The sequence below is a fragment of the Triturus cristatus genome, chromosome 5_2 (genome assembly GCF_964204655.1).
Source record: "Triturus cristatus chromosome 5_2, aTriCri1.1, whole genome shotgun sequence".
Lineage (NCBI taxonomy): Eukaryota > Metazoa > Chordata > Amphibia > Caudata > Salamandridae > Triturus > Triturus cristatus.
The window spans coordinates 92,198,945-92,214,229 of NC_140588.1; positions in this window are offsets into that span (position 1 = coordinate 92,198,945).

The window sequence follows — 15,285 nt, forward strand, 5'->3', positions numbered from 1 at the left end:
AAACATTAAAAAATTACCATTTCTGACCATCTGGAGAAATTTCGACAGGTCGCGGGTCATCGTTTTTCATCAGAAAATGGATTTTTTGGACTTTAGAAAAATTGATTAAAAATGTCATTTGGATTGTTCCTCGTGTTGAATAACTACTTTTTAAAGCCTCTATGTGACCAAAATTGCCATTTTTACAGACTTTTTCTCCTACTAGAAGCTTCTATTTCGACCAACTTCAGGCATTAAAATGACTCTAAACACACTTATTTTAGTTCCACAAGTGATAATTCACTTGCAATAGTCATTTACAGTCAAAAAATTAAACATTAAAAAATTTCCATTTCTGACCATCTGGAGAAATTTCGACAGGTCGCGGGTCATCGTTTTCTCATCAGAAAATGGATTTTTTGGACTTTAGAAAAATTGATTCAAAATGTCATTTGGATTGTGCCTCATGTTGAATAACTACTTTTTAAAGCCTCAATGTGACCAAAATTGCCATTTTTACAGACTTTTTCTCCTACTAGAAGCTTCTATTTCGACCAATTTCAGGCATTAAAATGACTCTAAACACACTTATTTTAGTTCCAAAAGTGATAATTCACATGCAATAGTCATTTACAGTCAAAAAATAAAACATTCAAAAATTACCATTTCTGACCATCTGGAGAAATTTCGACAGGTCGCGGGTCATCGTTTTTCATCAGAAAATGGATTTTTTGGACTTTAGAAAAATTGATTCAAAATGTCATTTGGATTGTGCCTCATGTTGAATAACTACTTTTTAAAGCCTCAATGTGACCAAAATTGCCATTTTTACAGACTTTTTCTCCTACTAAAGCTTCTATTTCGACCAACTTCAGGCATTAAAATGACTCTAAACACACTTATTTTAGTTCCACAATTGATAATTCACTTGCAATAGTCATTTACAGTCAAACAATTAAACATTAAAAAATTTCCATTTCGGACCATCTGGAGAAATTTCGACAGGTCAGGGGTTATCGTTTTTCATCAGAAAATGGATTTTTTGGACTTTAGAAAAATTGATTCAAAATATCATTTGGATTGTGCCTCATGTTGAATAACTACTTTTTAAAGCCTCAATGTGACCAAAATTACCATTTTTACAGACTTTTTCTCCTACTAGAAGCTTCTATTTCGAACAATTTCAGGCATTTAAATGACTCTAAACACACTTATTTTAGTTCCAAAAGTGATAATTCACATGCAATAGTCATTTACAGTCAAAAAATAAAACATTCAAAAATTACCATTTCTGACCATCTGGAGAAATTTCGACAGGTCGCGGGTCATCGTTTTTCATCAGAAAATGGATTTTTTGGACTTTAGAAAAATTGATTCAAAATGTCATTTGGATTGTGCCTCATGTTGAATAACTACTTTTTAAAGCCTCAATGTGACCAAAATTGCCATTTTTACAGACTTTTTCTCCTACTAGAAGCTTCTATTTCGAACAATTTCAGGCATTAAAATGACTCTAAACACACTTATTTTAGTTCCAAAAGTGATAATTCACATGCAATAGTCATTTACAGTCAAAAAATAAAACATTCAAAAATTACCATTTCTGACCATCTGGAGAAATTTCGACAGGTCGCGGGTCATCGTTTTTCATCAGAAAATGGATTTTTTGGACTTTAGAAAAATTGATTCAAAATGTCATTTGGATTGTGCCTCATGTTGAATAACTACTTTTTAAAGCCTCAATGTGACCAAAATTACCATTTTTACAGACTTTTTCTCCTACTAGAAGCTTCTATTTCGACCAATTTCAGGCATTAAAATGACTCTAAACACACTTATTTTAGTTCCAAAAGTGATAATTCATATGCAATAGTCATTTACAGTCAAAAAAATTAAACATTAAAAAATTACCATTTCTGACCATCTGGAGAAAGTTCAACAGGTCACGGGTCATCGTTTTTCATCAGAAAATTGATTTTTGGACTTTAGAAAAAATGATTCAAAATGTCATTTGAATTGTGCCTCATGTTGAATAACTACTTTTTAAAGCCTCGATGTGACCAAAATTGCCATTTTTACAGACTTTTTCTCCTACTAGAAGCTTCTATTTCGACCAATTTCAGGCATTAAAATGACTCTAAACACACTTATTTTAGTTCCAAAAGTGATAATTCACATGCGATAGTCATTTACAGTCAAAAAATTAAACATTAAAAAATTACCATTTCTGACCATCTGGAGAAATTTCGACAGGTCGCGGGTCATCGTTTTTCATAAGAAAATGGATTTTTTGGACTTTAGAAAAATTGATTAAAAATGTCATTTGGATTGTTCCTCATGTTGAATAACTACTTTTTAAAGCCTCGATGTGACCAAAATTGCCATTTTTACAGACTTTTTCTCCTACTAGAAGCTTCTATTTCGACCAATTTCAGGCATTAAAATGACTCTAAACACACTTATTTTAGTTCCAAAAGTGATAATTCACATGCGATAGTCATTTACAGTCAAAAAATTAAACATTAAAAAATTACCATTTCTGACCATCTGGAGAAATTTCGACAGGTCGCGGGTCATCGTTTTTCATAAGAAAATGGATTTTTTGGACTTTAGAAAAATTGATTAAAAATGTCATTTGGATTGTTCCTCATGTTGAATAACTACTTTTTAAAGCCTCAATGTGACCAAAATTGCCATTTTTACAGACTTTTTCTCCTACTAGAAGCTTCTATTTCGAACAATTTCAGGCATTTAAATGACTCTAAACACACTTATTTTAGTTCCAAAAGTGATAATTCACAAGCAATAGTCATTTACAGTCAAAAAATAAAACATTAAAAAATTACCATTTCTGACCATCTGGAGAAATTTCGACAGGTCGCGGGTCATCGTTTTTCATCAGAAAATGGATTTTTTGGACTTTAGAAAAAATTGATTCAAAACGTCATTTGGATTGTGCCTCATGTTGAATAACTACTTTTTAAAACCTCAATGTGACCAAAATTGCCATTTTTAAAGACTTTTCCTCCTACTAGAAGCTTCTATTTCGACCAATTTCAGGCATTAAAATGACTCTAAACACACTTATTTTAGTTCCAAAAGTGATAATTCACATGCAATAGTCATTTACAGTCAAAAAATAAAACATTAAAAAATTACCATTTCTGACCATCTGGAGAAATTTCGACAGGTCACGGGTCATCGTTTTTCATCAGAAAATTGATTTTTGGACTTTAGAAAAATTGATTAAAAATATCATTTGGATTGTTCCTCATGTTGAATAACTACTTTTTAAAGCCTCAATGTGACCAAAATTGCCATTTTTACACACTTTTTCTCCTACTAGAAGCTTCTATTTCGACCAATTTCAGGCAATAAAATGACTCTAAACACACTTCTTTTAGTTCCAAAAGTGATAATTCATATGCAATAGTCATTTACAGTCAAAAAAATTAAAGATTAAAAATTACCATTTCTGACCATCTGGAGAAAGTTCAACAGGTCACGGGTCATTGTTTTTCATCAGAAAATTGATTTTTGGACTTTAGAAAAATTGATTCAAAATGTCATTTGAATTGTGCCTCATGTTGAATAACTACTTTTTAAAGCCTCGATGTGACCAAAATTGCCATTTTTACAGACTTTTTCTCCTACTAGAAGCTTCTATTTCGACCAACTTCAGGCATTAAAATGACTCTAATCACACTTATTTTAGTTCCACAAGTGATAATTCACTTGCAATAGTCATTTACAGTCAAAAAATTAAACATTAAAAAATTTCCATTTCTGACCATCTGGAGAAATTTCGACAGGTCACGGGTTATCGTTTTTCATCAGAAAATGGATTTTTTGGACTTTAGAAAAATTGATTCAAAATGTCATTTGGATTGTGCCTCATGTTGAATAACTACTTTTTAAAGCCTCGATGTGACCAAAATTGCCATTTTTACAGACTTTTTCTCCTACTAGAAGCTTCTATTTCGACCAATTTCAGGCATTAAAATGACTCTAAACACACTTATTTTAGTTCCAAAAGTGATAATTCACATGCGATAGTCATTTACAGTCAAAAAATTAAACATTAAAAAATTACCATTTCTGACCATCTGGAGAAATTTCGACAGGTCGCGGGTCATCGTTTTTCATAAGAAAATGGATTTTTTGGACTTTAGAAAAATTGATTAAAAATGTCATTTGGATTGTTCCTCATGTTGAATAACTACTTTTTAAAGCCTCAATGTGACCAAAATTGCCATTTTTACAGACTTTTTCTCCTACTAGAAGCTTCTATTTCGACCAATTTCAGGCATTAAAATGACTCTAAACACACTTATTTTAGTTCCAAAAGTGATAATTCATATGCAATAGTCATTTACAGTCAAAAAATAAAACATTAAAAAATTACCATTTCTGACCATCTGGAGAAATTTCGACAGGTCGCGGGTCATCGTTTTTCATCAGAAAATGGATTTTTTGGACTTTAGAAAAAATTGATTCAAAACGTCATTTGGATTGTGCCTCATGTTGAATAACTACTTTTTAAAACCTCAATGTGACCAAAATTGCCATTTTTACAGACTTTTTCTCCTACTAGAAGCTTCTATTTCGACCAATTTCAGGCATTAAAATGACTCTAAACACACTTATTTTAGTTCCAAAAGTGATAATTCACATGCGATAGTCATTTACAGTCAAAAAATTAAACATTAAAAAATTACCATTTCTGACCATCTGGAGAAATTTCGACAGGTCGCGGGTCATCGTTTTTCATCAGAAAATGGATTTTTTGGACTTTAGAAAAATTGATTAAAAATGTCATTTGGATTGTTCCTCGTGTTGAATAACTACTTTTTAAAGCCTCTATGTGACCAAAATTGCCATTTTTACAGACTTTTTCTCCTACTAGAAGCTTCTATTTCGACCAACTTCAGGCATTAAAATGACTCTAAACACACTTATTTTAGTTCCACAAGTGATAATTCACTTGCAATAGTCATTTACAGTCAAAAAATTAAACATTAAAAAATTTCCATTTCTGACCATCTGGAGAAATTTCGACAGGTCGCGGGTCATCGTTTTCTCATCAGAAAATGGATTTTTTGGACTTTAGAAAAATTGATTCAAAATGTCATTTGGATTGTGCCTCATGTTGAATAACTACTTTTTAAAGCCTCAATGTGACCAAAATTGCCATTTTTACAGACTTTTTCTCCTACTAGAAGCTTCTATTTCGACCAATTTCAGGCATTAAAATGACTCTAAACACACTTATTTTAGTTCCAAAAGTGATAATTCACATGCAATAGTCATTTACAGTCAAAAAATAAAACATTCAAAAATTACCATTTCTGACCATCTGGAGAAATTTCGACAGGTCGCGGGTCATCGTTTTTCATCAGAAAATGGATTTTTTGGACTTTAGAAAAATTGATTCAAAATGTCATTTGGATTGTGCCTCATGTTGAATAACTACTTTTTAAAGCCTCAATGTGACCAAAATTGCCATTTTTACAGACTTTTTCTCCTACTAAAGCTTCTATTTCGACCAACTTCAGGCATTAAAATGACTCTAAACACACTTATTTTAGTTCCACAATTGATAATTCACTTGCAATAGTCATTTACAGTCAAACAATTAAACATTAAAAAATTTCCATTTCGGACCATCTGGAGAAATTTCGACAGGTCAGGGGTTATCGTTTTTCATCAGAAAATGGATTTTTTGGACTTTAGAAAAATTGATTCAAAATATCATTTGGATTGTGCCTCATGTTGAATAACTACTTTTTAAAGCCTCAATGTGACCAAAATTACCATTTTTACAGACTTTTTCTCCTACTAGAAGCTTCTATTTCGAACAATTTCAGGCATTTAAATGACTCTAAACACACTTATTTTAGTTCCAAAAGTGATAATTCACATGCAATAGTCATTTACAGTCAAAAAATAAAACATTCAAAAATTACCATTTCTGACCATCTGGAGAAATTTCGACAGGTCGCGGGTCATCGTTTTTCATCAGAAAATGGATTTTTTGGACTTTAGAAAAATTGATTCAAAATGTCATTTGGATTGTGCCTCATGTTGAATAACTACTTTTTAAAGCCTCAATGTGACCAAAATTGCCATTTTTACAGACTTTTTCTCCTACTAGAAGCTTCTATTTCGAACAATTTCAGGCATTAAAATGACTCTAAACACACTTATTTTAGTTCCAAAAGTGATAATTCACATGCAATAGTCATTTACAGTCAAAAAATAAAACATTCAAAAATTACCATTTCTGACCATCTGGAGAAATTTCGACAGGTCGCGGGTCATCGTTTTTCATCAGAAAATGGATTTTTTGGACTTTAGAAAAATTGATTCAAAATGTCATTTGGATTGTGCCTCATGTTGAATAACTACTTTTTAAAGCCTCAATGTGACCAAAATTACCATTTTTACAGACTTTTTCTCCTACTAGAAGCTTCTATTTCGACCAATTTCAGGCATTAAAATGACTCTAAACACACTTATTTTAGTTCCAAAAGTGATAATTCATATGCAATAGTCATTTACAGTCAAAAAAATTAAACATTAAAAAATTACCATTTCTGACCATCTGGAGAAAGTTCAACAGGTCACGGGTCATCGTTTTTCATCAGAAAATTGATTTTTGGACTTTAGAAAAAATGATTCAAAATGTCATTTGAATTGTGCCTCATGTTGAATAACTACTTTTTAAAGCCTCGATGTGACCAAAATTGCCATTTTTACAGACTTTTTCTCCTACTAGAAGCTTCTATTTCGACCAATTTCAGGCATTAAAATGACTCTAAACACACTTATTTTAGTTCCAAAAGTGATAATTCACATGCGATAGTCATTTACAGTCAAAAAATTAAACATTAAAAAATTACCATTTCTGACCATCTGGAGAAATTTCGACAGGTCGCGGGTCATCGTTTTTCATAAGAAAATGGATTTTTTGGACTTTAGAAAAATTGATTAAAAATGTCATTTGGATTGTTCCTCATGTTGAATAACTACTTTTTAAAGCCTCGATGTGACCAAAATTGCCATTTTTACAGACTTTTTCTCCTACTAGAAGCTTCTATTTCGACCAATTTCAGGCATTAAAATGACTCTAAACACACTTATTTTAGTTCCAAAAGTGATAATTCACATGCGATAGTCATTTACAGTCAAAAAATTAAACATTAAAAAATTACCATTTCTGACCATCTGGAGAAATTTCGACAGGTCGCGGGTCATCGTTTTTCATAAGAAAATGGATTTTTTGGACTTTAGAAAAATTGATTAAAAATGTCATTTGGATTGTTCCTCATGTTGAATAACTACTTTTTAAAGCCTCAATGTGACCAAAATTGCCATTTTTACAGACTTTTTCTCCTACTAGAAGCTTCTATTTCGAACAATTTCAGGCATTTAAATGACTCTAAACACACTTATTTTAGTTCCAAAAGTGATAATTCACAAGCAATAGTCATTTACAGTCAAAAAATAAAACATTAAAAAATTACCATTTCTGACCATCTGGAGAAATTTCGACAGGTCGCGGGTCATCGTTTTTCATCAGAAAATGGATTTTTTGGACTTTAGAAAAAATTGATTCAAAACGTCATTTGGATTGTGCCTCATGTTGAATAACTACTTTTTAAAACCTCAATGTGACCAAAATTGCCATTTTTACAGACTTTTTCTCCTACTAGAAGCTTCTATTTCGACCAATTTCAGGCATTAAAATGACTCTAAACACACTTATTTTAGTTCCAAAAGTGATAATTCACATGCGATAGTCATTTACAGTCAAAAAATTAAACATTAAAAAATTACCATTTCTGACCATCTGGAGAAATTTCGACAGGTCGCGGGTCATCGTTTTTCATCAGAAAATGGATTTTTTGGACTTTAGAAAAATTGATTAAAAATGTCATTTGGATTGTTCCTCATGTTGAATAACTACTTTTTAAAGCCTCTAGATGACCAAAATTGCCATTTTTACAGACTTTTTCTCCTACTAGAAGCTTCTATTTCGACCAACTTCAGGCATTAAAATGACTCTAAACACACTTATTTTAGTTCCACAAGTGATAATTCACTTGCAATAGTCATTTACAGTCAAAAAATTAAACATTAAAAAATTTCCATTTCTGACCATCTGGAGAAATTTCGACAGGTCACGGGTTATCGTTTTTCATCAGAAAATGGATTTTTTGGACTTTAGAAAAATTGATTCAAAATATCATTTGGATTGTGCCTCATGTTGACTACTTTTTAAAGCCTCAATGTGACCAAAATTGCCATTTTTACAGACTTTTTCTCCTACTAGAAGCTTCTATTTCGAACAATTTCAGGCATTTAAATGACTCTAAACACACTTATTTTAGTTCCAAAAGTGATAATTCACATGCAATAGTCATTTACAGTCAAAAAATAAAACATTCAAAAATTACCATTTCTGACCATCTGGAGAAATTTCGACAGGTCGCGGGTCATCGTTTTTCATCAGAAAATGGATTTTTTGGACTTTAGAAAAATTGATTCAAAATGTCATTTGGATTGTGCCTCATGTTGAATAACTACTTTTTAAAGCCTCAATGTGACCAAAATTGCCATTTTTACAGACTTTTTCTCCTACTAGAAGCTTTTATTTCGACCAACTTCAGGCATTAAAATGACTCTAAACACACTTATTTTAGTTCCACAATTGATAATTCACTTGCAATAGTCATTTACAGTCAAAAAATTAAACATTAAAAAATGTCCATTTCTGACCATCTGGAGAAATTTCGACAGGTCAGGGGTTATCGTTTTTCATCAGAAAATGGATTTTTTGGACTTTAGAAAAATTGATTCAAAATATCATTTGGATTGTGCCTCATGTTGAATAACTACTTTTTAAAGCCTCAATGTGACCAAAATTACCATTTTTACAGACTTTTTCTCCTACTAGAAGCTTCTATTTCAACCAATTTCAGGCATTAAAATGACTCTAAACACACTTATTTTAGTTCCAAAAGTGATAATTCATATGCAATAGTCATTTACAGTCAAAAAAATTAAACATTAAAAAATTACCATTTCTGACCATCTGGAGAAAGTTCAACAGGTCACGGGTCATCGTTTTTCATCAGAAAATTGATTTTTGGACTTTAGAAAAAATGATTCAAAATGTCATTTGAATTGTGCCTCATGTTGAATAACTACTTTTTAAAGCCTCGATGTGACCAAAATTGCCATTTTTACAGACTTTTTCTCCTACTAGAAGCTTCTATTTCGACCAACTTCAGGCATTAAAATGACTCTAAACACACTTATTTTAGTTCCACAAGTGATAATTCACTTGCAATAGTCATTTACAGTCAAAAATTTAAACATTAAAAAATTTCAATTTCTGACCATCTGGAGAAATTTCGACAGGTCACGGGTCATCGTTTTTCATCAGAAAATGGATTTTTTGGACTTTAGAAAAACTGATTCAAAATGTCATTTGGATTGTGCCTCATGTTGAATAACTACTTTTTAAAGCCTCAATGTGACCAAAATTGCCATTTTTAAAGACTTTTCCTCCTACTAGAAGCTTCTATTTCGACCAATTTCAGGCATTAAAATGACTCTAAACACACTTATTTTAGTTCCAAAAGTGATAATTCACATGCAATAGTCATTTACAGTCAAAAAATAAAACATTAAAAAATTACCATTTCTGACCATCTGGAGAAATTTCGACAGGTCACGGGTCATCGTTTTTCATCAGAAAATTGATTTTTGGACTTTAGAAAAATTGATTAAAAATATCATTTGGATTGTTCCTCATGTTGAATAACTACTTTTTAAAGCCTCAATGTGACCAAAATTGCCATTTTTACACACTTTTTCTCCTACTAGAAGCTTCTATTTCGACCAATTTCAGGCATTAAAATGACTCTAAACACACTTCTTTTAGTTCCAAAAGTGATAATTCATATGCAATAGTCATTTACAGTCAAAAAAATTAAAGATTAAAAATTACCATTTCTGACCATCTGGAGAAAGTTCAACAGGTCACGGGTCATTGTTTTTCATCAGAAAATTGATTTTTGGACTTTAGAAAAATTGATTCAAAATGTCATTTGAATTGTGCCTCATGTTGAATAACTACTTTTTAAAGCCTCGATGTGACCAAAATTGCCATTTTTACAGACTTTTTCTCCTACTAGAAGCTTCTATTTCGACCAACTTCAGGCATTAAAATGACTCTAATCACACTTATTTTAGTTCCACAAGTGATAATTCACTTGCAATAGTCATTTACAGTCAAAAAATTAAACATTAAAAAATTTCCATTTCTGACCATCTGGAGAAATTTCGACAGGTCACGGGTTATCGTTTTTCATCAGAAAATGGATTTTTTGGACTTTAGAAAAATTGATTCAAAATGTCATTTGGATTGTGCCTCATGTTGAATAACTACTTTTTAAAGCCTCAATGTGACCAAAATTGCCATTTTTACAGACTTTTTTTCCTACTAGAAGCTTCTATTTCGACCAATTTCAGGCATTAAAATGACTCTAAACACACTTATTTTAGTTCCAAAAGTGATAATTCATATGCAATAGTCATTTACAGTCAAAAAATAAAACATTCAAAAATTACCATTTCTGACCATCTGGAGAAATTTCGACAGGTCGCGGGTCATCGTTTTTCATCAGAAAATGGATTTTTTGGACTTTAGAAAAAATTGATTCAAAATGTCATTTGGATTGTGCCTCATGTTGAATAACTACTTTTTAAAACCTCAATGTGACCAAAATTGCCATTTTTACAGACTTTTTCTCCTACTAGAAGCTTCTATTTCGACCAATTTCAGGCATTAAATTGACTCTAAACACACTTATTTTAGTTCCAAAAGTGATAATTCACATGCGATAGTCATTTACAGTCAAAAAATTAAACATTAAAAAATTACCATTTCTGACCATCTGGAGAAATTTCGACAGGTCGCGGGTCATCGTTTTTCATCAGAAAATGGATTTTTTGGACTTTAGAAAAATTGATTAAAAATGTCATTTGGATTGTTCCTCATGTTGAATAACTACTTTTTAAAGCCTCAATGTGACCAAAATTGCCATTTTTACAGACTTTTTCTCCTACTAGAAGCTTCTATTTCGACCAACTTCAGGCATTAAAATGACTCTAAACACACTTATTTTAGTTCCAAAACTGATAATTCATATGCAATAGTCATTTACAGTCAAAAAAATTAAACATTAAAAAATTACCATTTCTGACCATCTGGAGAAAGTTCAACAGGTCACGGGTCATCGTTTTTCATCAGAAAATTGATTTTTGGACTTTAGAAAAAATGATTCAAAATGTCATTTGAATTGTGCCTCATGTTGAATAACTACTTTTTAAAGCCTCGATGTGACCAAAATTGCCATTTTTACAGACTTTTTCTCCTACTAGAAGCTTCTATTTCGACCAACTTCAGGCATTAAAATGACTCTAAACACACTTATTTTAGTTCCACAAGTGATAATTCACTTGCAATAGTCATTTACAGTCAAAAAATTAAACATTAAAAAATTTCCATTTCTGACCATCTGGAGAAATTTCGACAGGTCACGGGTTATCGTTTTTCATCAGAAAATGGATTTTTTGGACTTTAGAAAAATTGATTCAAAATGTCATTTGGATTGTGCCTCATGTTGAATAACTACTTTTTAAAGCCTCAATGTGACCAAAATTGCCATTTTTACAGACTTTTTTTCCTACTAGAAGCTTCTATTTCGACCAATTTCAGGCATTAAAATGACTCTAAACACACTTATTTTAGTTCCAAAAGTGATAATTCACATGCGATAGTCATTTACAGTCAAAAAATAAAACATTAAAAAATTACCATTTCTGACCATCTGGAGAAATTTCGACAGGTCGCGGGTCATCGTTTTTCATCAGAAAATGGATTTTTTGGACTTTAGAAAAAATTGATTCAAAATGTCATTTGGATTGTGCCTCATGTTGAATAACTACTTTTTAAAACCTCAATGTGACCAAAATTGCCATTTTTACAGACTTTTTCTCCTACTAGAAGCTTCTATTTCGACCAATTTCAGGCATTAAAATGACTCTAAACACACTTATTTTAGTTCCAAAAGTGATAATTCACATGCGATAGTCATTTACAGTCAAAAAATTAAACATTAAAAAATTACCATTTCTGACCATCTGGAGAAATTTCGACAGGTCGCGGGTCATCGTTTTTCATAAGAAAATGGATTTTTTGGACTTTAGAAAAATTGATTAAAAATGTCATTTGGATTGTTCCTCATGTTGAATAACTACTTTTTAAAGCCTCAATGTGACCAAAATTGCTATTTTTACACACTTTTTCTCTTACTAGAAGCTTCTATCTTGACCAATTTCAGGCATTAAAATGACTCTAAACACACTTCTTTTAGTTCCAAAAGTGATAATTCATATGCAATAGTCATTTACAGTCAAAAAAATTAAACATTAAAAAAATACCATTTCTGACCATCTGGAGAAAGTTCAACAGGTCACGGGTCATCGTTTTTCATCAGAAAATTGATTTTTGGACTTTAGAAAAAATGATTCAAAATGTCATTTGAATTGTGCCTCATGTTGAATAACTACTTTTTAAAGCCTCGATGTGACCAAAATTGCCATTTTTACAGACTTTTTCTCCTACTAGAAGCTTCTATTTCGACCAACTTCAGGCATTAAAATGACTCTAAACACACTTATTTTAGTTCCACAAGTGATAATTCACTTGCAATAGTCATTTACAGTCAAAAAATTAAACATTAAAAAATTTCCATTTCTGACCATCTGGAGAAATTTCGACAGGTCACGGGTTATCGTTTTTCATCAGAAAATGGATTTTTTGGACTTTAGAAAAATTGATTCAAAATGTCATTTGGATTGTGCCTCATGTTGAATAACTACTTTTTAAAGCCTCAATGTGACCAAAATTGCCATTTTTACAGACTTTTTTTCCTACTAGAAGCTTCTATTTCGACCAATTTCAGGCATTAAAATGACTCTAAACACACTTATTTTAGTTCCAAAAGTGATAATTCATATGCAATAGTCATTTACAGTCAAAAAATAAAACATTAAAAAATTACCATTTCTGACCATCTGGAGAAATTTCGACAGGTCGCGGGTCATCGTTTTTCATCAGAAAATGGATTTTTTGGACTTTAGAAAAAATTGATTCAAAATGTCATTTGGATTGTGCCTCATGTTGAATAACTACTTTTTAAAACCTCAATGTGACCAAAATTGCCATTTTTACAGACTTTTTCTCCTACTAGAAGCTTCTATTTCGACCAATTTCAGGCATTAAAATGACTCTAAACACACTTATTTTAGTTCCAAAAGTGATAATTCACATGCGATAGTCATTTACAGTCAAAAAATAAAACATTAAAAAATTACCATTTCTGACCATCTGGAGAAATTTCGACAGGTCGCGGGTCATCGTTTTTCATCAGAAAATGGATTTTTTGGACTTTAGAAAAAATTGATTCAAAATGTCATTTGGATTGTGCCTCATGTTGAATAACTACTTTTTAAAACCTCAATGTGACCAAAATTGCCATTTTTACAGACTTTTTCTCCTACTAGAAGCTTCTATTTCGACCAATTTCAGGCATTAAAATGACTCTAAACACACTTATTTTAGTTCCAAAAGTGATAATTCACATGCGATAGTCATTTACAGTCAAAAAATTAAACATTAAAAAATTACCATTTCTGACCATCTGGAGAAATTTCGACAGGTCGCGGGTCATCGTTTTTCATAAGAAAATGGATTTTTTGGACTTTAGAAAAATTGATTAAAAATGTCATTTGGATTGTTCCTCATGTTGAATAACTACTTTTTAAAGCCTCAATGTGACCAAAATTGCCATTTTTACAGACTTTTTCTCCTACTAGAAGCTTCTATTTCGACTAATTTCAGGCATTAAAATGACTCTAAACACACTTATTTTAGTTCCAAAAGTGATAATTCACATGCGATAGTCATTTACAGTCAAAAAATTAAACATTAAAAAATTACCATTTCTGACCATCTGGAGAAATTTCGACAGGTCGCGGGTCATCGTTTTTCATAAGAAAATAGATTTTTTGGACTTTAGAAAAATTGATTAAAAATGTCATTTGGATTGTTCCTCATGTTGAATAACTACTTTTTAAAGCCTCAATGTGACCAAAATTGCCATTTTTACAGACTTTTTCTCCTACTAGAAGCTTCTATTTCGACCAATTTCAGGCATTAAAATGACTCTAAACACACTTATTATAGTTCCAAAAGTGATAATTCATATGCAATAGTCATTTACAGTCAAAAAATAAAACATTAAAAAATTACCATTTCTGACCATCTGGAGAAATTTCGACAGGTCGCGGGTCATCGTTTTTCATCAGAAAATGGATTTTTTGGACTTTAGAAAAAATTGATTCAAAATGTCATTTGGATTGTGCCTCATGTTGAATAACTACTTTTTAAAACCTCAATGTGACCAAAATTGCCATTTTTACAGACTTTTTCTCCTACTAGAAGCTTCTATTTCGACCAATTTCAGGCATTAAAATGACTCTAAACACACTTATTTTAGTTCCAAAAGTGATAATTCACATGCGATAGTCATTTACAGTCAAAAAATTAAACATTCAAAAATTACCATTTCTGACCATCTGGAGAAATTTCGACAGGTCGCGGGTCATCGTTTTTCATCAGAAAATGGATTTTTTGGACTTTAGAAAAATTGATTAAAAATGTCATTTGGATTGTTCCTCATGTTGAATAACTACTTTTTAAAGCCTCTAGATGACCAAAATTGCCATTTTTACAGACTTTTTCTCCTACTAGAAGCTTCTATTTCGACCAACTTCAGGCATTAAAATGACTCTAAACACACTTATTTTAGTTCCACAAGTGATAATTCACTTGCAATAGTCATTTACAGTCAAAAAATTAAACATTAAAAAATTTCCATTTCTGACCATCTGGAGAAATTTCGACAGGTCACGGGTTATCGTTTTTCATCAGAAAATGGATTTTTTGGACTTTAGAAAAATTGATTCAAAATATCATTTGGATTGTGCCTCATGTTGAATAACTACTTTTTAAAGCCTCAATGTGACCAAAATTACCATTTTTACAGACTTTTTCTCCTACTAGAAGCTTCTATTTCAACCAATTTCAGGCATTAAAATGACTCTAAACACACTTATTTTAGTTCCAAAAGTGATAATTCATATGCAATAGTCATTTACAGTCAAAAA